Source organism: Hyperolius riggenbachi, chromosome 3, assembly GCF_040937935.1.
Source record: "Hyperolius riggenbachi isolate aHypRig1 chromosome 3, aHypRig1.pri, whole genome shotgun sequence".
Taxonomy (NCBI): Eukaryota; Metazoa; Chordata; class Amphibia; order Anura; family Hyperoliidae; genus Hyperolius; species Hyperolius riggenbachi.
Window position 1 is genome coordinate 419,873,290 of NC_090648.1, and position 27,341 is coordinate 419,900,630.

The window sequence follows — 27,341 nt, forward strand, 5'->3', positions numbered from 1 at the left end:
TGGCCTCCTGTGCTGGGACGACAGAGTGGACAGCTTGCTGGATTCATCCACTAGGGGCTTGATCCACTATGTGGTGCTAACCTACTTAGCACGTCTAAAGTCTTTAGGTGCGCTAACCAGGGTGTTAAGTAGGTTAGCACCGGTTTTCTCAATCAGATTTGTGTGCGCAAAGTCCTATGCGCGCGCTAAGTCCCATAGGCTTTAATGGGCACTTCGCGCGGAGTGCACTGCGCTCTGTGCAGTGCGTGCATAAAGTTTTACACGCATAAAGTTTTGCGCGCGAAAAGCTTGTTTAGACGTGCTAAGGGGGTTTTCACAGGCATGCTAACAGTTAGCACCGCTTTGTGAATCAAGTACCATATTTCCAAACCTGGACTGTTTTCTGGACTATAATATTGCTCAGAGAGCAAGGACTCTGTTTCTCTACAAAGCTGAAGTAAGCTACTTTGTTTTCTGGAATTATTACCTTTTGTTGGAGAAAAGCTTATTTTATTTGTGTTCAGCTTAAATAAAACTGGACTTTCTAATACCTCTACTGTCTCCTGCGTGCTAGCAGTAGTTCCCGTGAACCCCCAAACGTCACAATACCCATTGGTGTTACCCCCTTTTTCTACTACAGAAAGTGACTTCTAAACCCAAGGGCATTGGCTTTGTTCTTCCCACCGGCCTGCACAGTGGTTTCCTTTGTGGTAACCTTTTGTGAATATTACTCTTCTACTTGTGTTTTAAAACTATCTCCTAATACAGAGCATACTACACTATATTGGGCTCTAGATTTAACCTTTTTGTGTTTTTCAACTACACTAAACTTTATTGATTGTATCCCTTTTTTTTTTTTTTTAAAACTGACCTATAAGGGCCTGTTCAGACGGATGTCTTGTAGCGTCCCGTTCTGCAGCGTCTCGTTCCAGGGCTTGTGCAGGCTTTCAGTGGCGATCGGCGACATCCCATCATGATCATCGCAGTGAGACATGAAGACACGGCAGTTAATCGACCCTGGAAGCCCCATGTTGTTTTTTATGGTCACCTAGAATGACAGGGAAAATTAGGATCGGAATGCCACATTCGCGCAAACTTTGGTAAACGATACACGCCGCCAGATACAAACGCTCCCATTCACTTGAATGGGAGCGTTTACAGAAGAGTTCCGTACGCTGGCGGTAAACCCCCGCCAAGTTTCCGGCCCTAACGTTTGCTGTATATGGTGTAATGTTGCCCCTGATTAGCTTCTTACCAACTCTGTGTTTTCTGAAGTGCTGATAGTAATCTGCATGGGTTGATAAGGAGTGCAGAGGTACAATTGTAAACTGGCTGAGAAAGAAGGGATATTTTCAAAGCACATTTTAAACATAACAATGATTATCAAACTCTTTACTATGATTATAGGCACATAATTACAGATTTTACTGTTCATACTGGAGATGACATGGTATCTTAACATTGGACTAAAGCCACTTGCACACGTACGAGGAGTGTTGCCAGAGAGCGAGTGCGACTCGATCCCTAAGGTGACCATGCAGGGCTGAGGCTGTACAAGACTTGTCACCAGTCTCTAGGGAGCAGCCCATGAGGAGCGTGACAGAGCAGGTGAGGGGAATGAGAACAGCGCTATTTTGCTGTATGTTTTACGGCCAGAACCCGAAGTCTGGCCAATAATGCAAGACTATTGCTTTATTGATCAGGGCTCTATTTAGGATATTTTAAAGAGAAACTCCGACCAAGGATTGAACTTTATCCCAATCAGTAGCTGATGCCCCCTTTTACATGAGAAATCCATTCCTTTTCACAAACAGACCACCAGGGGGCGCTGTATGGCTGATATTGTGGTGAAACCCCTCCCACAAGAAACTCTTGAGTACGTACTCTTGGCAGTTTCCTGTCTGTGAACCTTGCTGCATTGTGGGAAATAGCTGTTTACAGCTGTTTCCAACTGCCAAAACAGCAAGCAGCAGCTACTTCACTTGCCAGCAGTAAAAATGTCACCATGTGATAAATGTCAGAATATAAATCAGGGATTTAAAATATTTTACAATGGGCAAGCACCGACTAAATCATTTATACATAATTATTGTAAAAATGAAACACTTTTTTTTATCACATTATTTTCACTGGAGTTCCTCTTTAAGCATACTTCAGTGTATGTACACGTAGGGCCCGTTCACACTGCACGCGTTTCCATATGCGTTTTGGAAACGCGTGCGGGGGGGCCGACACGCAGGACATCAGACATTGCATAGAGTGCAATGTCTGATGTTCACACAGCATGCGTTCGGAACGCATGCTGCACGCAGATTTTACAAAAACGCGCGGCTGTCCCATTCACTTTTCAGTGATGGGATCAGCCACGCAACGCATGCGTTGCGGTCCGCACTTTGTAGTCTGAACGGGCCCTAACACTATTGTTACAATATGAAAATTGTATTTATTATTTTTAGACTGGAAGGCTGTGTAAGATATAGTGCACCTAAACTTAGGGACATTTTGCAAAGGCATTTCCCCTCAGACAATTTTGTCTCAAAGACAATTCCACATAGAGCTGGATCATCCACAAGGTAAACCTAGCAGCTGCCTAGGACCCAGAGAGAGTCTAGGGGCCCGGTGGATGCTAGCCCCCACCAAATCTAACTAAAAAAGCCAGGTGACCATCAGCGGTAGACATAAAATGCTACTGTGCCTGGGGCCCCATTTCATCTTTCAATCCTTTTCTGATTCCACACATACCTTTACATGGGTGTTTTGATAAGTTAATGACTGCTTCATGCCACCACCTCCATGAAACAAAACACATTCTGAATAACATGGAGTCGATGAGTTCAAGTGAAAGAAAGGAAGTGTATTCCATTTTTCTTTTGGCAAGGTCTTTTACTTCTGTGCAGCAGAGCTGAGTTATCAGTCAACAAGTCTGGAGAATTTGCTTTGGTAATATCAGGTGCAGTAAAGGTGGCCATACATTTATAGATGGCTGGTAGATTCAGCCATCAGATCCCTGTCAGATCATACAACAGTGTAGGCATACATTTTTAATAGATTTCAGTATGGTACAGTTCATCAGTTGGGCTGGCCAGGACATCAATTTCTAGCAGGTTTGATCAGAGTGATTGAGAAAAAGAGAGAACACCAAGAGCCCAATATAGTGTAGTATGTACTGGTAATGTATAATTGGAAGAGTAATAATATTAATTTAATACTCACAAGCCAGGGTTACCAATTAGGCAACCACTGTCAAAGCAGGTGGGGAGCTTGTCCTGACCCCACTCAGAATTAAAAAGTCACTCTCTGTAGTAGAAGAAGGAAGGGTATAACCCTCCACCAAGGGTGGACGTGATGTCGATAAAAGGATAAAAGAGCCGCCAACAGGATAAAAAACACTAAAAGAACTTAAAAACCCATCTTGGTAATAGAGGAGGCAGTGGTGGACTTACCTCCTCCGAGCAGAACATATGACTGTGTATTTTCAGTCAAAACAATTTTATTGGATACTCCAAATAAAGTGCAATGCATTTCGGTACAACCCGCTTCATCAGGCTATAACAGATAGGAGTAAACAGCATCTGTCAGTATCATCAACGCTGAGCGCCTTGAATCAGTCAGATATCATTGAAAAAAATCCGTAAGTGTATGGTCACCTTATAGCAACATCCATTTCTGCACTCGAAACTTAATGAGGCAGAAAAAAAAACAGGTAAAGCTGGCCATACACTTAGACCTTGTTCACATTACAAATCGCTAGCGCAATCGCAAGCGCTGAGCGATTTTAAAAGCACTTTTCCCTGCACTTTGCACTTAGAAAAGCACTTTTGCTGAGCGATTCATTTTGACACTTCCTGACGTGAGTCAGGAGTAATCTCTTGTACCCGGAAATTAATAAATACAATGTATTTATTCATTAAAGCTCTCAGGAAATCGCAATTCAAAACGCTTTTTTAAGCGCTTTGCGATTTCCCTATAATTGCTATTGAACATAAATGTTCAGAAATTGGTACAAGAGCCGCGTTTGTGATTCAATAGAAAGCGGAGCGCTCATATATGAACACTCCCATAACAAATCATTATACAAGCGCTTTTAGAGCGATTTACAAAACTCTCATAGTGTGAACAGGCCTTAATACATTTATACCCATTGTTCCAAAACAGTTGATTCTTTTCTGAAAAGAATCAATTCAGAAGGAATCGGTTCCTACCATACATTGCATATCAATTATATAGATTCCAGCAGGGAATGCTCATGCCCCACCCCTGATTGTTTTAAATTTCCCATCCTGTCCGACTGATTCTTTCAATCATTTTTTGTTTAAAATGGACCAAGAATTAATCAAGCTGACATTTTGAGGAATCGATTCCCAGCAGATGAATACATTCTTCATGGAATGGATTAAGAAAATCACTGAGTGTATGGCCACCTTAAAGAGCACCTCCAGAGTCAATACTAAACTCCGCCAGCCAGTTATAATTACCCGAGAAGCCTTGTCCCGCAATGCCGCCCTAAAGACCCTGCATCACCTTACTTCCGGCGATTGGCCCGGCCTTCTCTCTCCGCATAGGAAAACTCCAGTGAGAGAGAGGAGGTGGGGCCAGGTGCCGCAAGTTAGGGGATGCAGGGACTTCGGGATGGCATCACGGGACAAGGCTTCTCGGGTAAATATAACTTTGTTTTACTTGCAGGCGCGTACAAGAAAAATCCCCGTCGGGAGACTTGGGCGCAGGATTTAGGCAATATAGGGCTTATCCTGCTGCTGCACAATTACTATTCCCCCTCCAGGTCAAAGTGGATGGTAGGGAATGATGTAGCTTTCTGTGCAGGCGCAGTACAAGAAAACTTCATGCTGTTCCTGCGCAGTAAGCTCCCAATGTCGCGCGCTTCCTTGCTTTCGCGCTTTATTTGTCTGGTGAGACAAATAATTAGCAGGTCACCGGCGGCGAGGAATGGAGGAGGCCAGTGATGATGTGGGACTTGATAGCTGCAGGGGGCCGGTAGAAGCCCCAGGTAAGTGACACTTTTTTTTTTTTATACCCCACAGAACCCCTTTAGGCTCCCTGCACACTGCATGCGATTCCGATTTTGAATTGGTTTTTACATCCGATTACGATTTTTAATTGTTACTGCATGCTGCATTTTTTCCTCCGTTTTTCTGTTAATTGCGTTCAGGGAAAATCGGAATTCCAAATCGGAATAGGAAGCGGAAACGTAATTGGAATCGCAAAACGGATTTGCAGTGTGCAGGGAGCCTTAAAGGAGTCATCAGGCAATCCTGAAGAAAATAAGTGCTACTTACCGGGGGCTTTCTCCGGCACCCCAAGCTCCCAGCACGTCCCTCGCCGCAGCTCTCCCTTCAGCCGTTCGCCGCAGCTCCGTCCCGGTCCCTGGCGATGACATCAGGGCGACCTCCAGGTTGCCTGTACTGCGCCTGCACGAGCGGCGCTGTCAATCACCGCTCCACCCCACGTGGCGGTGATTGACAGCGCTGCTCGCACAGGCGCAGTACAGGCCGACCTGGAGGTCACCCTGACGTCATCGCCGGGGACCGGGACAGAGCTGCGGCGAGGGACGTGCTGGGAGCTTGGGGCTGGAGGAAGCCCCCGGTAAGTAGCACTTATTTTCTTTAGGATTGCCTGATGACTCCTTTAAGGGAACTTTGGCACATGGATTCAATAGATTCCCCGCACCAAGCACTGCATTTTACTATCCCAGTATCTAAGCTCAAGCCAAAATGTTATTTTTAATGTTATCTGTCTGCTATCTATCATCCATGCCTGATATTTTTTTTCTTTCAGAAGTAATCTTGATAGCTTGATTGCCATCATTTTATTAAGCATGACTAGATGTACTGCCAGATCCTTTTCCATCTCGGAATCATCCAATTTTCCTCTGTATTGTACTTTGCAGTTTTATCCCCCAGATGTATAACTTTACATTTATTCACACAAAACTTCATTTGCCACGTGGCTGATCATGCACCCAGAGTATCTAGGTCATCTCCCATGGATTACATTATGTCATGCAGCTGTGTATCATCCACAAACATACAAGCAGTAATTCTAACCCCGAGCATTGCACTATGTATAAATCATTTAAAGGGTAATGGTCCAAAAACTGAACATGCGGGGCACATTACTTATAACCTTAGACAATTCGAAGAATGAATCACTGATAATAATAGCTCTCTTGAGGCGGTCTTCAAAGTGAACCTGCCATCGAGACTACAGTGTGTGGTATAATTTTGCGGATATTCAGCTGCTTTGCAAAAATTATTTGTCAAATAGTTTTGTTAACCACTTGCTGCAATGTGGATGTATTTAAATGTCCTGTTTGCCTCTGTCAACTGCAAACTGGACATTTCAATGCGTTGCTTGCTTCTGCCGCCACTGTGCTTCCGCCGGAACTCGCCACTCCTGTGTGATAGTATGAAGAGTGATCATTGTTGCAAACCAGTAACAATGATCATTCTAAAGGTGGCCATACATGTCTCAACTTACAGGGCAATTAACCATCCAATTCCATAAATAGGTGCCACCAAGAGCATGTCGGATCTACGATGCGACCAATTGTGGGATAAAATTGGTCAAATGTATCGATTGGACATGCTGCAAGATGTCGGGCAGTCGTGATCAATCAGGTGCGTGGTGGCAAACGCGTTGAAACCTCCAGTGCTGCCCCCCAGTGTAAAAATTAACCCCGCTGTTTGTGCATTTATACATTACCTGTCCTGCGTCACCCACCGCGCAGTGCCCATTCGTCTTCGGAATCCGCCTCTCTTCCGTAAGCGTTATCTCTGCACTTGAGGGGGGATGCTCAGTTGTTGTCTATGCAGAAGAGCTTCTCTAAGCTCTTTGACCCAACTTGGGTCAAAGACAGTCCTATTTTCTGAAGCACTGAAACAACCAAGAAACAGTGAAAGACAGGTTGAGATAAGGTTTTGCTGCAGGAAAGTTCAAAGCATCAATAGCTCTGCTCCGCTCTGTATAGTTTAAAATACAGAGTGTGGTTTGTAAACTGCAAATATGACAGAATGATGCAAAGTTATAAAAAGAACCTATATAACTGCGTACTGCGCTGCGTAATATGTTGGCGCTTTATAAATACAATAAATAAATAAAAATAAAAATAAGAGACTCTTTTCTTTGCTACTAATGTTTAATTCCGTATCTGCAGAGGTGGGGGTGTCTTGGCACTCTAAAAAGTACAGGAGACAAAAACAGGAGCCCAATAGTGCAAAATGTTTTGTGAACAAAAACAGCTGTATAAAGAATGTTCTACTTACAAAAGGCGCATTGCAGGGGGCAACCGACCAAAGGAAGCAGGTGGAGACAATGAACCCACTCGGGGTGGCCCTAATGGACCAGGTTGCAGTCGCTCTCCTTGGTGAAAGCTAACAGGTGTCCACTGTGGTCAAGACCACTTGTGGTCCATCTAGACCCCTCCAACAATCACTGTTGGGGGGTATGGAAGCACAAATGTAGGAAAGAGGTGTCCTGGTGTTGAGAAAACTATTAAAAACAGATAAAACTAAGAAAATGAGGTGGCTTACCTCAGTAGTGAGATCTTTGTGTAAACAAAGACATTTTATTAGCACAGGCAACGCATTTCACGGGTCTGAGCCCGCTTCATCAGGCCACTAACAGAGCCTAAAATAGTAAATGTCAATCCTTAATACATATGTTCCCTTTCAGAAACAACATGTATGGTAAATCAATGTATGCATATTCGTTGGACAGCATTAGTGTTACAGAATGGTTGCAAATGACAATACGTTTAGAGAAGTTAAAGATGTGTCTGTCCGGCATCACCAGACCCATATCAGGGATGTATATCAAGAGCGCACACGTACACGTATCCAGCCAAAAAAAAGGGGATCCATGCCCAGATAAAAGATCATTTTTCTACGTTCAGATTGTGGGAAATGTAAAAAATACGACGTGGGGTCCCCACTTCCGAGCGTTTTTTTCCCCTTGTCCCCCATGCAGGCTGGGATAGCCAAAATGTGGAGCCCCGGCTGACTGGGGCTTCACACCCTGAGCTATACCAATCCACATGGTCTGTTGTATGGGGGGGGGGGCTCCGGGGGAGAGGGGCAGCCAAGCCATCCCCTCCCACCGAAAGCCCTTGTCTAATCCATGGACAAGGGGCTCTTCTCCACCTCCAGTGCCCCAGGAGGTGGTGGGGGGACAACTCCCTGGGGGGGGGGGGGGTTCATGGTGGCATCTGGGAGTCCCCTTTAAGAAGGGGACCCCAGATGCCCTCCCCTCCCAGGAGAAATGAGTATAGGGGTACAAAGTACCCCTTACACATCGCCACAAAGGGTTAAATGAAGTAAAAACACAACCACAAGTATAGACCTTTAATATTCTTAATTAACCAGAAATACTTACCTGTACCTTTAAAAAAAATGTCCCCACACCAATATCCTCGGAAAAGGTCCCAAACCAATATCCTCTGTAATGTCCCACAACACTATCCTCTATCTTGCGATCTTCAGAAATACTTACCTGTACCTTTAAGAAAATGTTCCCACGCCAATATCATCTAATGTTGTGATCTTTATTACAACTTCATTGAAGCTCTCACCGCCACCACACACCGCCGCTCCCCCACCGCACACAGACACAGCTCTGCTATACTAAGTATATCTAGAGCTGCATCAGTGGCGTAGCTAAGGAGCTGTGGGCCCCGATGCAAGTTTTATAATGGGGCCCCCAAGCACTCTATACATAACAATTGATACGGCGCACCAAAACCTGCCAATGGCAACTACAGTGTCAGAGGTGCAAGAAGGGGATGGGGAATAGTTTGTTAATGATTACCATTATTCAAAGTACCTATAGAAGTGATTATTACCAGCACAGGACCAATAGAGAGCTAATACTGTAGTTGAGGGAGGGCACTTCAGGGCCCCTCTGGCCCATGGGCCCCGATGCGGTCGCAACCTCTGCAACCCCTATTGCTACGCCCCTGAGCTGCATCTAACTCTGTCTCCCTCCACAGATTTCCCTCTCCTCCCCGCACACTGCACCTGTCGCCCCCACCTTCCCTGGCACCCTGGAGCACCCATAGCACCTATCAGGGTGCTCCAGGGTGCCAGGAAACGGGGGCGATAGGTACAGTTTGTGGGGAGGAGAGGGGGAATCTGTGGAGGGAGACGGAGATAGTTATTAGTATAGCAGAGCTGTGTCTGTGTGCGGCGGGGGAGAGGTTGTGTGTGGCGGCGGTGCGGCGGAGAGCTTCAATCAAGTTGTAACAAAGATTGCAACATTAGAGGATATTGGCGTGGGAACATGTTCTTAAAGGTACAGGTAAGTATTTCTGAAGATTGCAAGATAGAGGATATTGGCGTGGGACCTTTTCCGAGGATATTGGTGTGGGAACATTTTTTTAAAGGTACAGGTAAGGGCAAGGGCTCTGTGGGAGAGGGTAAGGCTTGGCCACCCCTCTCCCCCGGAGCTTCCCCATACCATAATAAATCTAAACATCATAAATCTGAACATAAAAAAAAAAATAGGAAAAGATGCCAGGAATGTTTATGCATCCATACTGCAGCTGTATAGCGATCCCTGGCCAAAGCGGTGCGGCTCCGGAGGGGTTTCCAGGGGGTCCGTACATACTGTGTACGGACCCCCTGGAAACCCTTTAGGAAATTCATTGCTCTTTCTTTTGATATATCGTATATACTCGCATACAAGCCGAATTTTTGACCCCCCAAAGGGGGTCAAAAGTTGGGGGGTCGGCTTGTATGCGAGTCTTTCCTGGTGGTCGGGTGGTCCACTCCCCGCTCCCTCCATGGCCGCCGCTGCCTAAGCAGGTAATAGCAGCGGCGGCCGCTTCCTAATCCGCCTTCCCCTTCTCATGTTGCATATAAGTGTATCACAGCAGCGCACCTGGCGCTGCTGCTGTGACGATGCAGGGGGCAGGAAAGTGCAGTTCCCCTGGTAACGGCGATACAGATCGCCGCTACAGGGAGCCGCGCTCTTTCCTGCCCCCTGCATCGTCACAGCAGCAGCGCCAGGCGCGCTGCTGTGATACACTTATATGCAACATGAGAGGGGACCGCGGATTAGAGAAAGCCGCTGCCTAAACAGGTAATAGCAGCGGCAGCCGCAGGGGGAGCGGGGAGGGGGGAGCGCTATACTGGCAACTACCTACCTATACTGGGCACTATACTAGCTATACTGGGCATTTTACTAGCTATACTGGGCACTATACTAGCTATACTGGACACTACCTACCTATACTGAGCACTATACTGGCTATACTGGGCACTATACTAGCTATACTGGGCACTATACTAGCTAAACTGGGCACTTTACTAGCTATACTGGGCACTATACTAGCTATACTGGACACTACCTACCTATACTGGGCACTATACTGGCTAAACTGGGCACTTTACTAGCTATACTGGGGCACTATACTAGCCATACTGGGGCACTATACTAGCTAAACTGGGCACTTTACTAGCTATACTGGGCACTATACTAGCTATACTGGGCACTACACTAGCTATACTGGATACTACCTACCTATACTGGGCGCTATACTGGGCACTATACTAGCTATACTGGGCACTATACTAGCACTATACTAGCTATACTGGACACTACCTACCTATACTGGGCACTATACTGGCTATATTGGGCACTAAACTGGCTATACTGGGCACTAAACTAGCTATACTGGGCACTTTACTAGCTATACTGGGCACTATACTAGCTATACTGGGCACTATACTAGCTATACTGGGCACTATACTAGCTAAACTGGGCACTATACTAGCTATACTGAGGCACTACCTACCCATACTAGGCACTATACGAGCTATACTGGGACACACTGGGGGGCTGCACCAATACAGCACTTCCTACCCCCCGCTTATATGGGGGTCAATAATTTTTCTCTGGTTTTTCAGGGAAAAGTTGGGGGGTCGGCTTATATACGGTATGTAAATTAACACTACCATTAGGTTTGCTACATTATGGGCTTGATTCACAAAGCAGTGCTAACAGTTAGCACGCTGGTGAAAAGCCCTTTATCACGCCTAAACTCAATTTAGGCATGATAAGTTTAAGCGTGATAAGTTTAGGCGTGAGTTTAGGTGTGATAAGTTTAGGCATGATAAGTGTAAACACCAATTGGGTTAGGACCGCAGTGCACAGCTGATCAAAAGTTTTGCGCTAGCAAAGTCTGGTGCACTTCGCATAGAGTTTAATGGCGCTGCTTTGCGCGCAGGACTTTGCGCGCGATCTAAACTTATCTAAACTTATCACGCCTAAACTTATCATACCTAAACTTATCATGCCTAAACTGGCTTTTCACCAGCGTGGTGCAATGGTTATCACGCCTAAAGTCTCTAACTGGGTTAGCACCGCTTTGTGAATCGAGCTCAATGTGTCATTTACAGCATTTAAATGTATACTTTTTTTCCTTTGAAACTTTAAAATCGATTTTCTCAAACTAGAAAGTCTTTTTTGAAAAAAAAATGTTCCTCTTGTAGCCACTGCCCCCCCTCCACATACCCTGCAAATTTGGTGTTTCTAGCACGTAAGGGGGCTTTGCTATTAACCGCTAAATTTGGCGACCGTTCGCCTGCCATTAAAGTCTATGGCGTTCCGTCCGGTCCGCCTGTTCGCAGACTTTTGTGTGAAAGTTCGCATCCACAGACCCAAAATCAGAGGATTGCGACTTCTCTACCAAGCTTGTGTATGTGAGTGCCAGACATGAAATCCTTTCTGGCTGCCTGCTCAGGGGGAGCTGCTGGAAGCCACACTAGGTCCACTCCAGCAGGTTATAATCATATCATTCTTTCAGAATGTCTTTTTAGTCTTGCAGTGTAAAAAAAAACAGCAAACAGCCATTATACAGTCTTTCAGTCTTTTTTTCTTTTGTCGCCTCACCTGGCTGGTTGACGGCTGTCAATTTTACTTAAAGGAATATTTCAGTCAGACAAAAAAAAAATGATTTAACTTACCTGGCTTCTTGCAGGCAGCCCCCTGGAGTTCTTCTGTGCCGACAACCTCACCCTGATCCCCTCCGGCCAGCAGCGGTGATCCCCCACAAAGCTGTCCCATTGCCACAAGTCAATGGCTATTGCGCATGTGTAGCCCCGAGAAGCGTGCACCCGGATCACACTCTGCACTCTGTGTTCCCAGCGTTTGTAAAATGTATTTCTTAAAAATAATCTGTACTCTAAAATTCTTACAATAAAAAGCATACCATTCTATTCATTATGTTCTCCTGGGCCCCTCTTTGCTGTTTCTGCCACTCCCTTCTGCAATCCTTGCTTGTAATTGCCAGTTTTAGGCAGTGTTTACAAACAAAAAATATGGCTGCTAACCAGCATGTGATAGGCTGAGAAAAGCTCAGTCTGTAAATCATACAGAGCCTCGAGGGTGTGTGGAGAGGGTGTGTTTAACTTCTACCTATCACAGCAGAGCAGCACATTCCTGCCTGAGCCAACAAAGCTGACAAAGGAAAGAAGATAAGATTATATAACCGAGATAATACAGCCACTGTGCAACTAGGAACGGCTGCAGTAAGACAGATCACATCAGAACAGGGTTAGGAACTTATAGGATAGAAGATATAAGGCTGCTTAGTAGTTTTTTTTTCCGTTTTTATTTGGGGGGGGGGGAGGTGATACCATGAGGTGGGGAGGTGACACAATGAGCTACTGCACCGGGTGACACCAACCTTAGTGATGCCACTGCATCATTGTAAGTAGGGATGGATTTCGCGGAATTGTTAATTCCGTGATTCCGCCCGGAATTAAGTCAATTCCGATTCCGGCAGTCGGAACGGAATTGCTAAACCTCTCAAACGGAATTCCGCGGAAATGTTTTTATTTCCGCGGAATTTTTCGGAAAAACACAAAAATATCTCTCTCTCCTCCTCCCCCCTCCTCCTCCTCCCCCTCCTCCCCTCCTCCTCCTCCCCTCCCCCTCCTCCCCCTCCTCCCCTCCCCCTCCTCCTCCTCCTCTCCCTACCTCCTCCCCCCTCCTCCCACTCCTCCTCCTCCTCCCCCCTCCTCTTCCTTAAAGTGAACCTCCAGACTAAAAATTGACTCAGCAACACTGGAAAGGCCTGGTGTTTCTTTAACTGTTTCGAAGCATCAGAACTTTTTTCTCTTATACAAGCCTCATTTTTAGCTGCACAGAAAAACCTGCCCGGGCCAGAGCCGGATTAAGGCTAAATGAAGCCCTAAGCAAAGTAACTGATTTGGGCCCCCCCATCATGTCGTAATAGAATCAGAAGATGCAGCTGCACAGCAACGTGCCCCACACACCGGGGCAGCCGAGCTACTGGTTGCTATGGGCAACAGCCCGCTTTCCTCTGTGGGTGCACAATGCAGGGAATAGCAGCAGCAAAATGCAGAGTGAGAGATGAATGGCTGGGACATTTGCCTTCAGGGGCTGGGGCACCCCTGTGAAGAGGGTGCCAATACATCACAGCAGCAGCACTTTCCCCCTGCATCTCCAGCCTGGCAATAGCAGAAAGCTCTGGACACCGCCAAACCGGAAGCCGTTCCCCAGACAGAATTACATAACCACCCCCACCACCGAACAACCGATTTCCTGCCAATCTAGACAGCCACCATGCAGCCTCCATCCCAGTGAATACGATAGTCCAGCAGAGAAGGCAGCTGCAGCAGGGGTGAATGACAGCACCAGATGACTCACATTCATCTATTGCGATCCAAGCAACAGAGGTCCCATCATCCGGAGCCCATCTGTCTCCTCTAGAGTGCTGCCGCTCCGTTACTACTACTATTACTACTTCCTACTTCCTGTCTGATCTGAGAATCAGGAAGTTCAGAGCGAGTGGCTGCACTGTAGAAGAGACAGATGGGTTTCAGATGACGGGATCTCTATCGCTTGGATCATGGATAGGTGAGTGAGCGTTTGCAATCTGCTGCTATCATTCTTGCTGCAGCTGTGGCTCTCTGTGGTAAGGGAGGGCGGAATGGGCAGCGGCAGAGCGCGCAGTAGCAGGAGAGGGACCTAGGAGGAGAGCCTGGCTCTGAAGACAATCAGCAGCGCACGGCATCATTTGACAAGACAAGACAAATAACATTTATATCACGCTTTTCTCCTAGCGGACTCAAAGCGCCGGAGCTGCAGCCACTAGGACGCGCCCTATGGGCAGTAGCAGTGTTAGAGAGACTTGCCTAAGGTCTCCTACTAAATAGGTGCTGCTTACTGAACAGGCAGAGCCGAGATTTGAACCCTGGTCTCCTGTATCAGAGGCAGAGCCCTAAAAGGGACTCCGAGCAGTGCCTGTGGTTATGCCTTTAAGCATACCCACAACTAATTAATTACATCCTCACACCTACCAGCATGATGTTTGTAATTATATCCCCCTGAGTTCCTTATATTTTATTGCATTGTGCTGAATCGAGCTGCCGACTTTGGAGAAAAGTCGTCCTGTGTAATACAATGTAACTATGGAAAAATGCATATCATTTTGAAGCTCTCTTTCTCCTCTTTCCAATGATAGATAATCTGCCACCCTACGCCTTTTAGTTTTCGCTATTTTTGCGATCGAAATTGCAGTGGCCGCGATTTCAAACACGAAAATAGCGAAAACTAAAAGGCATAGGGCGGCAGTTTATATATCATTGGAAAGAGAAGAGAGAGAGAGAGCTTTAAAATGATATGCATCTTTCCATAGTTACTGCACTGCTCAGAGTCCCTTTAACCATTATACCATCCAGCCACTGCTGACAGGATGGTGAGGGCTGGTTTATGTGCTGATGGGGCCCCTTTGACTCTGAATGGGGCCCCAAGCGACTGATTTTCTTGCCTGGTCAGTAATCCGGCCCTGGCCCGGGTATTTTTCCCCTAATGCTGTGCAAAGCATGATGGGATTTCTGATGTTGTTGTTCTCATTCTGCAGTTTTGGTGCAATTTTTTTTTTTTTACATTTTTAATTTGACATTTGAAGCCTAGCACATGCAGCTGGGAGGGGTGATCAGGACACAGGACAGCTGGAACTGTGTCTCCTGCTCCCTGTCACCTCCTTTCAACCAAAAAGATGGCTGCCCCCATGACAAAGATGGCAGCCCCCATGAATCACAAACATTTGCCTGTTCTTTTAAAACGGGGTGGGTAAGAGATTATATTACCTATCTATTCTAATTAACATAACTAATGTAACTTAGGCCACATACAGACATCAGACCATAGTCTTTGGAAAATGAAAGATCACAGACCAATCTTACCACCCTTCATGTAGTATGAGAGCCATACTCTACACAGTCTTTTCTATGGAGCTGAATTCCACATCAGAAAAAAATCATTGCAAGATGCTGCACACACAGATGCTGTGCAGACACAAAAGATCAGTATCTGCAAAAGATCTGTTCCTGCCAAAAATCCATTCCTGCAAATTGCAATGATAGTCTATGAGATCTGCAGATCATCATACACACATGATTTAACTGACATTCATCTGCAGATCAGATCCACCAGGATGGATTTTCAGATCTGCAGATCTGCAGATGAATGTCAGTTAAATCATGTGTGTATGATGATCTGCAGATCTCATAGACTATCATTGCAATTTGTAGGAATGGATTTTTGGCAGGAACAGATCTTTTGCAGATACTGATCTTTTGTGTCTGTACAGCATCTGTGTGTGCAGCATCTTGCAATGATTTTTTTCTGATGTGGAGTTCAGCTCCATAGAAAAGACTGTGTAGAGTATGGCTCTCATACTACATGAAGGGTGGTAAGATTGGTCTGTGATCTTTCATTTTCCAAAGACTATAGTCTGATGTCTGTATGTGGTCTTAATGACAGTATGTTTGTTTAGGCTGAAGTTCCCCTTTAAGCAAGCTACTTTTCTATTGGATTGATCATAATGGTACATGCTAGGCTACAAGAGGATGGATGGATGGATGGAGGAGGAGGAGATGTTTTAAAAATTTCCGACGGAATCCGGAATTCCACGGAATTTCATACAAATGCTGCGGAATTTTCATAGCGACGGAATTTATCATTGACGAAATCCGTGATTTCCGGCGGAACGGAATTTGCTGGTTCCGATCATCCCTAATTGTAAGCAGTAAAAGAATGACAGCACACTGCCTTCCCATCTAGTGGAGCACAACGGTGACAGTCTTTTTGGTTGAAACATTGTCGGTTTTAGGTGGGGTGCAGCAACAACCCATGGGATCCCTCAGGAAAATTACCATTGTGCCCCCTATTGGGATCCAAACTCCCTCCTGTGGCTGGTAAACACCTCCTTCCCCACATACACACAAAAAGGGTGCCTGGAAAAAAGGGGACGGGATATAGTGGAAATTATACGTTTTTATCTAAAACAATATTTTTTTGTGTATAGCTTATAAACGAAAATCAAGTGCTAAATATGTTGAATAAACAGAAATGAAATGACAAAATACCGTCTATAACATTAAACGATATTTACACTTGTATTAAGTATAGTAATACAATTGTAGATATTACAGGTATTTTACTGCAACTATATCTAACTGTACTCTCACACAGATCTTTCCCTATCCCTAACCCTCCCCCCCCCTTGTGGAAATATACATAATTTAATAAACTGTATATAATACAAATATTGTACTGTAACTATACCTAACCATACTGCCACACAGAACCCTCCCTGTACCTATCCCTAACCCCTAGACCCCTCCTGATGGTGCCTAACCCTAACCTCCCCCTTGTGGTGCCTAACCCCAACCACTCCCTCCCCCCCTGGTGGTGCTTAACCCTAACCACCCCCCTCTTGGTGGTGCCTAACCCTAACAACCCCCGCGCGCGGAGACAGGACCTTTATGCTGGAAGAAGGCGCGTCAGCTGACCTGCCAGGCGGCTGATGTCAGGAGTGGCTCGCGCCGCTCGAATTGGCTGATTGCTAGGGGGCGTGGCGCTGGGCTCTCCTTGGCTTCTTAAACCTTCACAGATCATTGGCAACTTGTCTGCTGTTGCGAATACACTCGTGTTAGCGCTCAGACCTAGTGAGGTTCCTGTTGATGATAGATGTATATGCAGTGTTTACAATATACATCTATCTATAGTTAGTTATTATTACATTGTACTCTGATAACCTGTGTATGATTCTAGCTACTCTCTGACCTTGCTATTGCTAAAACGATTCTGTATCTCTGCCTTTCTGACTTAAGTTGCTGAACCTCTGCCTGATATTAACTACTCTCTCGCCTGCCAATTATGTACTATCTCTACCTGCCTGTTATCGAACCTTGCTTTTCTGACTACTCTACTCACCAGTGGGCCCTTGCCACTGGTGAGGTGCTCTAGCTGTTAGAACCTACCAGCCCCTCTGGTGAGGTTCAGACTTACTTGCATAGCTCCAGTGACTGATAGTACCTTGCCAGCTCCTCTGGCAAGGTCTAGTTAAACTATTCAGTCATTTGTGCTTTTAGTACCTTGCCAGCTCCTCTGGCAAGGTCTAGTTAAACTATTCCGTCATTTGTGCTGCTAGTACCTTACCAGCTCCTCTGGCAAGGTCTAATTAAACTATTCAGTCATTTGTGCTGTTAGTATCTTGCCAGCTCCTTTGGCAAGGTCTAGTTAAACTATTCAGTCATTTGTGCTGCTAGTACCTTACCAGCTCCTCTGGTAAGGTTTAGCCAAACTTCGTTAATTCTTTCATTATTAGTACTTTGCCAGCTCCTCTGGTAAAGGTATTGCTATTTGTGTTGGTAGACCCTCCAGCTTCTCTGGAGAAGTCTATACTGTTGCACCAAACATCACACCTTACTCTCAGCTAGCTATAATAGTATTATTGGTGATACTGCAGATCACCACATAATCAGGTATAGCGTTTGTATTATTGGTGATTCTGCAGATCACAAATAATCAGACTTACCAAACACACAATTGGAGAACCTCACTCCCAAACAGTTCTCTGCTGCTTTATAAAGCCTGCAGGCTGCTTATAAGCCAATGAGAAGTGCACACATAATACACCTAGCTTGCAGTGATAATCAAGCAAAAGCTGAGCAAGTCAGCCAATTAGTAGGAGAGGGCTTCAGTTGCATATAGACAATGGCTATATGACCAGCAGGGGGCACCAGCGTGCAGGATATTCCCTCTCATCTGCCCCCCTCCTAACTAAACTACATGGGATACTACAATAATTAAAAACAATGGTGCATGAGCCAGCCTGGGGCCCCGGGAACTCTCACTGCCCGGGGCCCCAGAACCAGCATCTAACACCATATGTGAGCGCAGCCAAAACCTTGGAGCTGCCACCTCCAAGGCCTGTCTCCTAGTGCTCTAAAACTTACCAAACACACAATTGGAGAACCTCACTCCCAAACAGTTCTCTGCTGCTTTATAAAGCCTGCAGGCTGCTTATAAGCCAATGAGAAGTGCACACATAATACACCTAGCTTGCAGTGATAATCAAGCAAAAGCTGAGCAAGTCAGCCAATTAGTAGGAGAGGGCTTCAGTTGCATATAGACAATGGCTATATGACCAGCAGGGGGCACCAGCGTGCAGCATATTCCCTCTCATCTGCCCCCCTCCTAACTAAACTGCATGGGATACTACAATAATTAAAAACAATGGTGCATGAGACAGCCTGGGGCCCCGGGAACTCTCACTGCCCGGGGCCCCAGAACCAGCATCTAACACCATATGTGAGCGCAGCCAAAACCTTGGAGCTGCCACCTCCAAGGCCTGTCTCCTACTGCTCTAAAACTTACCAAACACACAATTGGAGAACCTCACTCCCAAACAGTTCTCTGCTGCTTTATAAAGCCTGCAGGCTGCTTATAAGCCAATGAGAAGTGCACACATAATACACCTAGCTTGCAGTGATAATCAAGCAAAAGCTGAGCAAGTCAGCCAATTAGTAGGAGAGGGCTTCAGTTGCATATAGACAATGGCTATATGACCAGCAGGGGGCACCAGCGTGCAGGATATTCCCTCTCATCTGCCCCCCTCCTAACTAAACTGCATGGGATACTACAATAATTAAAAACAATGGTGCATGAGCAGAAAGCTGTTTGGGAGTGAGGTTCTCCAATTGTGTGTTTGGTAAGTTTTAGAGCAGTAGGAGACAGGCCTTGGAGGTGGCAGCTCCAAGGTTTTGGCTGCGCTCACATATGGTGTTAGATGCTGGTTCTGGGGCCCTGGGCAGTGAGAGTTCCCGGGGCCCCAGGCTGGCTCATGCACCATTGTTTTTCACAAATAATCAGACGTCTGAGTTGCAGCACCCAATCGTTACAAAACGTTAATCTTCCCTGTTTAAAAAGTGAAATGTATAATAACGTTTTATAAAAGATTAATAAGAATTTTACTAAAACTATACCTAACCCTACTCTCACACAGAACCCTCCCTGTACCTACCCCTAACCCCTAGACCCCCCTGGTGGTGCATAAACCTAAGACCCCCCTGGTGGTGCCTAAACCTAAGACCCCCCCCCCCCCCCTGTGATAAGCATTAATAACGTTTAAAAAAATATTGTACTGTTTTTCATTTAAAAATAATGTTTAAAAAATTATAAATCATTAAAGAGACACTGAAGCGAAAAAAAATTATGATATTATGATTTGTATGTGTAGCACAGCTAAGAAATAAAACATTAAGATCAGATACATCAGTGTAATTGTTTCCAGTACAGGAAGAGTTAAGAAACTACAGTTGTTATCTCTATGCAAAAAAGCCATTAATCTCTACGACTTTCAAAGTCGTGGAGAGGGCTGTCTTCTGACTTTTATTATCTCAACTATAAGTGAACAGTTTTCTTTTTATCTGCTAGAGGAGAGGTCATTAGTTCACAGAATGCTCTGAAATAATCATTTTGAATGCAGAGTGTTGTGTAATCTGCACATATTAGAGAATGATGCAATGTTAGAAAACACACTATATACCTGAAAATAAAAATATGAGAATATTTTATTTGCTGCTAATCTTCTAGTAATTATTCATAGTACACAACCAATTCATTATATCATATTTTTTTTTTTTCACTTCAGTGTCTCTTTAAATAATGTGTAATCATGAGAAGCAGTGATAAATCATTAAGTCTCCGAGCGCCGCTTGTAAAACATTATTTTTCTCCGGCGCCCTTTTTTCCTGTTGGGCGCCCATTAAACGATATTTATAATGGGAGTGAATAGCGGCGCCCTTTTTGTCCACCTGCCTCATGCGCCCAAATTTCCTGCCTCCGTTCTAGTGCTTTGCAATTAGCTTTAAAAAAAGGGGACCAAAATAACCCCCCAGTAGACTTCCATGAAAAAAATGTTACAAAACCAAGTTACAACTGGACCTTCAAGGCTTCTTGTGTGTGGATTGTTCCAGATAAAAACTTGGATCTGTTGTCAACTGTTAACAATTTAATGTGTGATTGATGCATTGGACTGAGATCCCAATGATCACTTTGGTGGTAGAGGGAGTAGAGAGTTGTTTTTGGAATGCTCACTAATTTGACTCCATGAAGAACAATTTCATAGGCAAAGACTAAAAAGGAAAATATTGATGTGCAATTTTCAGAATAATGACATTACCCAACAGCTCTGACTTTCCGTCTCCATTGTCATAAATCTACATAGCTCCTGAGTGGATTACTATTCCCATTTAGTTGCAGTATATTTAGCTCATCTTGCAGTGCATTTTTGTTTGATATTTATTAGTTTAATGCATGCTGACGTGAGAAAGCTCTGTATGCATTACCTACTATATAATTCAACTCCATTTTTTTTGTATACTGTTTATATGTGAATATAATTTTTTTCTCTATTGCCTTGTTTCTACTGTGCTGATAACAGTTGGGTATATTCAATTATATCTATTTCTGTCCATTCTCCGGTAAGAATGGACACTGATAAATGCTTGCACAACTTTAATGTAGCCTGGCAGTGTATTTATTCACAATATATATTTAAATTGTTCTAAAGGGCCTAACTGGAAACATATTCAGAAAATGAAGAGTGAAGACATGACAACAATAGCAAAATAAATCCATTTTATACAAGACGGTGGTGCTTAAATAATGCCAAATTTTGACAATAGGTTTTATTAATTAACCCATTATGTGTAATATTTAAACCTAGCTATTTAAAGTGACACTGAAGCGAAAAAAAAAATAAAATGATGAATTCTATGTGTAGTATGGATAATTAAGAGTAGCAAAGAAAAGAGTCTCATATTTTTATTTTCAGGTTTATAGCTATGTTTTTAATGCCAATTTATCATCCTCTTATATTTGCAGTTCACAAACTACACTCTGTATTTTAAAATATGAAACAGAGCAGAGCAAATTACCATTTGAACTTCCCTGCAGTAAAACTTTATCTGAAGTTGTCTTTCACTGTTTCTTTGATGGATGGTCTTTTGCATAGATAACTGAAGTTTGTTAACTCTTCCTGTACTGGAAACAATATGAGACTCTGATTTGCTACTAATGTTCTACTTCTTCAGGTGACCATACACTGGTCGATTTGCCATCAGATTCGACCAACAGATAGATCCCTCTCTGATCGAATCTGATCAGAGAGGGATCGTATGGCCACCTTTACTGCAAACAGATTGTGAATCGATTTCAGCCTGAAACCGATCACAATCTGTGAAGCTGGCGCCCCCCCCTCATACATTACCCGTTCCAGCCGGCGCGAGACCCCGCTGTCTTCTTCTCCGCTCCGGCTACTGAACTTTCTGTCCAGGGGAAGTTTAAACAGTAGAGGGCGCTCTACTGTTTAAACTTCCTGCCAGGACAGGAAGTTCTGTGTAGCTCTGGAGCCCGAAGCCCGAAGCGGAGAAGACCAGGGGACCCGCGCCGGCTGGAGCAGGTAATGTATTACCACTGTATTGCTTTGGTCGTCGGGCATTCGAACGTCGCTAACGACGCATTCCCGACCCGCCGGCAACCAAGAAAAATCTTCCGCACGGATGGGTCGACGGGAACGATCGATTTCGGATGGAAATCGATTATTCTGTCAGCGTTGTGCGCGGCGATTTCACAGCCGTTTCGATCACTGTGATCGAAACGGCTGTATATCGGCGGGAAATTCGTTAGGTGTATGGGCCCCTTTATTTGTACTACACATTCATTATCTCATAAGTTTATTTTCACTTCAGAGTCCCTTTAAAACACAAATGTTAAGGGCCAGTTCAGATGCGTGACTGCTGTCGTCTGAACACGGTGTTACCCGGCGGGATCCAATGCATCCTGCATTCAGATGAATAGCAGTGTTCATCTCAATGCATTTACCATCAATTACCGGCATTTGTGCCACAGTCCATCAAGTTTTTCAAGATGCTGTGTATAGCTTCTAGCGATGTATGAACACTAAGACGGATAGCGACATATTATAACAGGATCTTGACAACATGGCCATATGGGCAGCACATGGCAGATTACATTTCATGTTAATAAATGTAAAGTCATGCACAATAGACATACCAAGGGTAGAGCACCATATCAAATAAATGGCATACAGCTGGGAACATCAGAGGGATGGAAGGTCTCTTTACCAAAAAAGGTTGGACAAACTCCACTTATTTCGCTTGGAAAAAAATTGCAGAGAGGTGACCTGATTAATATTCATAAATACAGATGCCAATACAAAAGCTTGGCAGATAAGGTTTTTGTCCCCAGGCTCATACAATGGACAAGGGACAATGTTTTTATTATCTCAGTTGCACCTTGCACTCAAAACTGTTTATTTGAAAGTTTGAAACAGCTGTATTCATGTTGAATTGTTGCTCTGTACAATTTACATGTAAGCCATAGATATTAATTTTAGCTATAGACTCACTAAACGCCAACGGTTCAGGATGTGCAGCCCTGATGTCAGGGACAGAAAGAGGTGATTTGCATATTCAGGAGTGATGCATCATGTAAAACCACAGTTGCTGACTTAGAGACTCTGTATTGAAAAAAAATTGCCCCTGGAGGGTACTCACCTTGGGAGGGGGAAGCCTATAGATCCTATCGAGACTTCCCCCGTCCTCCTCCGTCCCACAGCAGTCTTGCTCTGGCCCATGGAATGCACAGCCGACAATTTGTCAGGCTGTGCAATATTTACCGTTCCATGTTCCAGTGGGGCGCTGTTGTGGCTCTCCACTCATAGGTGGAAATGGCTGATCTCATTCAGGTCCGGCCTACTGCGCAGGCGCAGGAGACTGGGATCGGCTATTTCCGCCTGTTTCCGAGTGGAGAGCCGCTACTGCGTCTGCACTGGAGCCGGAAAGGTAAATATTAACATCCCCGCCATTCAGTGAGCTCTATAGGGGCCGACGTGGGAAGCCTCAATGGGATCCAGAGGCTTCCCCCTCCCGAGGTAAGTAACCCCCAGGGGCATTTTTTTCAATACAGATCCTCTTTAAAGCTGAATTATCACAAATACCTTTTATTATTACTTTAGTACTTATATAGTTCTGACATTTAGTGCAGGGCTGAACAGAGTATATTATCTTGTCACTAACTGTTCCTTAGAGGGGTTCACAATCTAATCCCTACCATGGTCATATGTCTTTGTATGTATCATGCAGTGCATGTATCATAGTCTAGCACCAATTTTTGGGGAAGCCAGTTAACTTACAGTGCTGCCCATAATTCTTCATACCCCTGGCACATTTTGACTGAAAGTTATTTTTATTCATCCAGCAAGTTATTTTTTGACAGGAAATGACATAGGTGTCTCCCAAAAGATAATAAGACGATGTACAAGAGGCATTATTGTGGAGGAAAATATTTTTCAGCTTTTATTTACATTTGAGCAAAAAGTGTCCAGTCCAAAATGATTCATACCCTTCTCAATAATCAATAGAAAAGCCTTTATTAGCTATTACAGCAATCGAACGCTTCCACCTTTTTCCATGAGTATTTTTTCCCATTCATCCTCAGCAATGAGCTCCAAATCTTTTAGGTTGGAGGGTCTTCTTCACTCTGATCTTTAGCTCCTTCCACAGATTCTCAATTGGAACTAAGTCAGGACTCTGACTGGGCCACGCCAAACGTTAAAGTTGTTGTCTGCTAACCTATTCTTCACCACTTTTGCTGTGTGTTTTGGGTCATAGTCATGCTGAAATGTCCATTGGTGGCCAAGGCCAAGTTTCTCTGCAGACTACCTAATGTTGACATTGAGAATCCTCATGTATTACTCTTTATTCATGGTGCCGTTTACTGTGTTTAGGTTCCCTGGTCCATTGGCTGAAAAAATAACCCCAAAGCATTAGGTTCCTACCACTATGTTTGAAAGTGAGGATGGTGTTCTTTGGGTTGAAGGCTTCTCCTTTTTTACGCCAAGTGAAGAAAATATTATTGTGACCAAAAAATTATATTTTTGTTTCACAGAAGACAAGAAGTCTTCTTCTTAGTCCAGATGAGCATTTGCAAAGGCCAAGCAAGCTTTTGTGTGCCTTATGTGGAGAAGTGGTGTCCTTGTTTTGCATCAGTGGAACAAGGAGTGTGCAGTGTCCATTGGATTATCTGCCTAAGACATTGCCTCAAGCAGAGCCCAGATTCACCAGGATGGCCTTGGTGGCGATCCTTGGATTCTTTATCACCTTTCTTAAAATTTTATTTAAAGTTTTAAATAAAAACTGAGAATTTTTTTTTCCACAATAATGCCTCTTGTACAACTTTTGGGAGACACCTAAGTCATTTCCCATCCAAAAATAACTTGCTGGTTGAATAAAAGTAACTTTAAGTCAAAATTTTCCAGGGCTATGAATAATTATGAGCAGCACTGTGTGTGTATGTTTTTGGAAAGTGGCAGAAAACTGAAGTAACTGGAGGAATTTCACGCAGACACAGGAGAACATAGAAACTCATGTAGTGCCCTGGTTGAGATTCAAACCAGGGACGCAGGTTGCAAGGCGCTCCCTCTCTACCCACCCCACCAGCACCCAATGTTTCCTCCTCCCTCTTACCCTGCACCCTCCCACACCTAACCTTAACTGCCCACGCCATGAACACTGAGGGCCTGTTTCCACTGCCGTGGAAACCAAGCCAAATCCGCAGAGTTTCCCTGTAGGCAAATCGCGCGGGGAAACTCTGCCATAGGGAAGAATAGCGCTGCCGGCCGAATCACTTGCGCTAGCAATTCGGCCTGCATCTCCATCTGAAATGGTGCTGGAGACTGCGAATCCCATAGCCATGCATGGCGCGGCTGATGGGATTCGTTTGCATCCCCGCAGACCCGGAAGTGCCGCCGCACTTCTTGCAGAGGCGTGCGGCGCAAGTGGAAACGGGCCCATAACCTCAACACCCCCGCAAGCACCCGCATTTTTCATAGTGGAGCGCTATTTATTGGGCCCCGCAGGCACCCCTTTTCCACATATACTTCCCAATATTTTAAATGGGTATCTATGGGGCACCCAAATTTCTCCTACTAACGGGTGCCTAAATTTCCTGCTTCTACTTTTGCTGCATTTATGTGCAGCCTTTGGCATTTTGGGGGCTCATGATTACTAAATGGTAAGCTAATACATGAACCAAAAGAATTTCTTACGGTTGTGTTTTTTTTTTTTTTTGCGTTAGCTTTGCCTAAATGTGTTTTGGAAGGAAACTTGGACAAAACTTGAAAAAGAAGTGGTCATGGTGCTCACCGTGAAGTGCCGTAACCCAGGGCTGGGCCGAGGCAGAGGCTGGAGAGGCTCCAGCCTTAGGGCGCAGTGTAGGGGGGGGGCGGGCGCACAATTATTCAGTTGTCATTCCCAATTCTGTTTGAAGCAGAAAGAAATAGGAAAAGGGGATACATGGCTGTGACTGCAAGTCAGATAACTAGAGATTAAGGTATTGGGGAGGTTGGGGGCCCTGGGGCACCTCTTAGTCTAGTAGCAATCAGTGTGTGACGGCTGGGGGGGAGGGATGGATGGGCGCACATTGGTGTCTCAGCCTTGGGTGCTAAAGGACCTTGTCCCAGCTCTGCCGTAACCAGGCACCAATAGCAGTAATGTAATTCAGCGCTCAGGAAACCACTGGACCCAGAATTACATCTACCTCAGAGTTGCGACAGCAGGGAGAGCTGTCATTAGGATCTCCCAGTGCCCAACCCACCTGGCAGCTCAACAACACGTATGCCAACTTGGTTGGTGTCCAACACTTAACCGAGGCTTTTATAATGGACACCTAAAGCAGCACCCTTTTTTCCTGTTCTGCCTTTTGTCACCTGTCTGATTGCATTTTCACAGGCCACTTGGAGGCCTCCTATATAGTGGATATTTAGTGAGGCTTTGTTCACATCTAAAATCGGAATCGCTGCCAGCGATTTTCGATTTTGTGAGCGAGTTTTTCCCCCTCCCGACACTTGGGTGGCACTGCTGGTTTTTTTTAAAGCACTTTTCTAAGCACTGTTGCGGAGCAATTCGGCTTTTTGATCTGGAAATGAATAAATACATGTATTTATTCATCAAAGCGCTGAGGAAATTGCTATACAAAGCACTTTTTCAAGTGCTTTGCGAATTTCCCTATACCTTCTATCAGTGGTGGGCTCACATGTAGTTACGAGTCCCCAAGGACTCGAATTTGTGATTTAAATGAGGCTTAATTGCCTCAGCTGTGCCGCTGGATGACAAGGGGTTAGTTACCCATAAGTCCATTGTCCTCCCTGCACTCCAAGCAGCTTGCACGCGTCCTATTGGACGCATTGCAAGTCTCACTACCACGCACTTCCTCCTTCCAGCTTGAAGAAGGAAGTGCACCTAGTGAGGCTTGCAAGCTGTTTGTAGCTCAGGGAGGACGACGGACTTATGGGTAACTAACCCCGTTGTCATCCAGCCGCACAGCTGAGGCAATTAAGCCTCATTTTTATCACAAAATCGAGTCCTTAGGGACTGGTGACTACTCGTGAGTAGAGATGTCGCGAACAGTTCGCCTGCAAACGGTTCCAGGCGAACTTTGGGGGTTCGCGTTCACCTGCACCAGGCGAACTTTTGCGGAAGTTCGATTCGCCCCATAATGCGCTATGAGGGTCAACTTTGACCCTCTGCATCACAGTCAGCAGGCACATTGTAGCCATTCAGGCTACACTAAGCCCTGGATCCTCACCCCCCCTTATATAAGGCAGGGTCCGGCGGCCATTACACTCACTCGTGTGCCTGCTAGAGAGAGGAAAGGGGCAGCTGCTGCAGACTTTTTCTCCTAGGGACAGATTAGTTAGGTTCTAGGCTGCTTTGCTTGCTCCTGACTGATTATTATTGCTTTTAAAGCACCCATCAACAGCAACAGCTCTTTTCAGAGCTCATCCTGTACATATTTTTTTTGTGTGTGTCAAACTGACACTTTTGTTGCATGCACAGCCTTGCTAATTGATATTGTGTGTGCCACTGCCAGCAGCCCAGCACATTCAGTGACTACCTGTGTGTGTGACAGGGAGCTGCACATTGTACTACCCAGTACTGCATATA

General features: G+C 45.0%; 1 long non-coding RNA gene across 1 annotated transcript in view; it reads right to left on the bottom strand.

Moving 5' to 3' along the window:
• The window catches only part of LOC137561622 (uncharacterized), a 97,409-nt gene that overhangs the window by 50,925 nt on the left and 19,143 nt on the right, over positions 1-27,341 (bottom strand). The window contains exons 2-3 of the long non-coding RNA XR_011030073.1: positions 6,700-6,870; positions 851-1,027 (exon numbers count right to left, since the gene is read on the bottom strand). This is a non-coding gene — a long non-coding RNA (uncharacterized lncRNA). The remainder of the gene's footprint in view (positions 1-850; positions 1,028-6,699; positions 6,871-27,341) is intronic.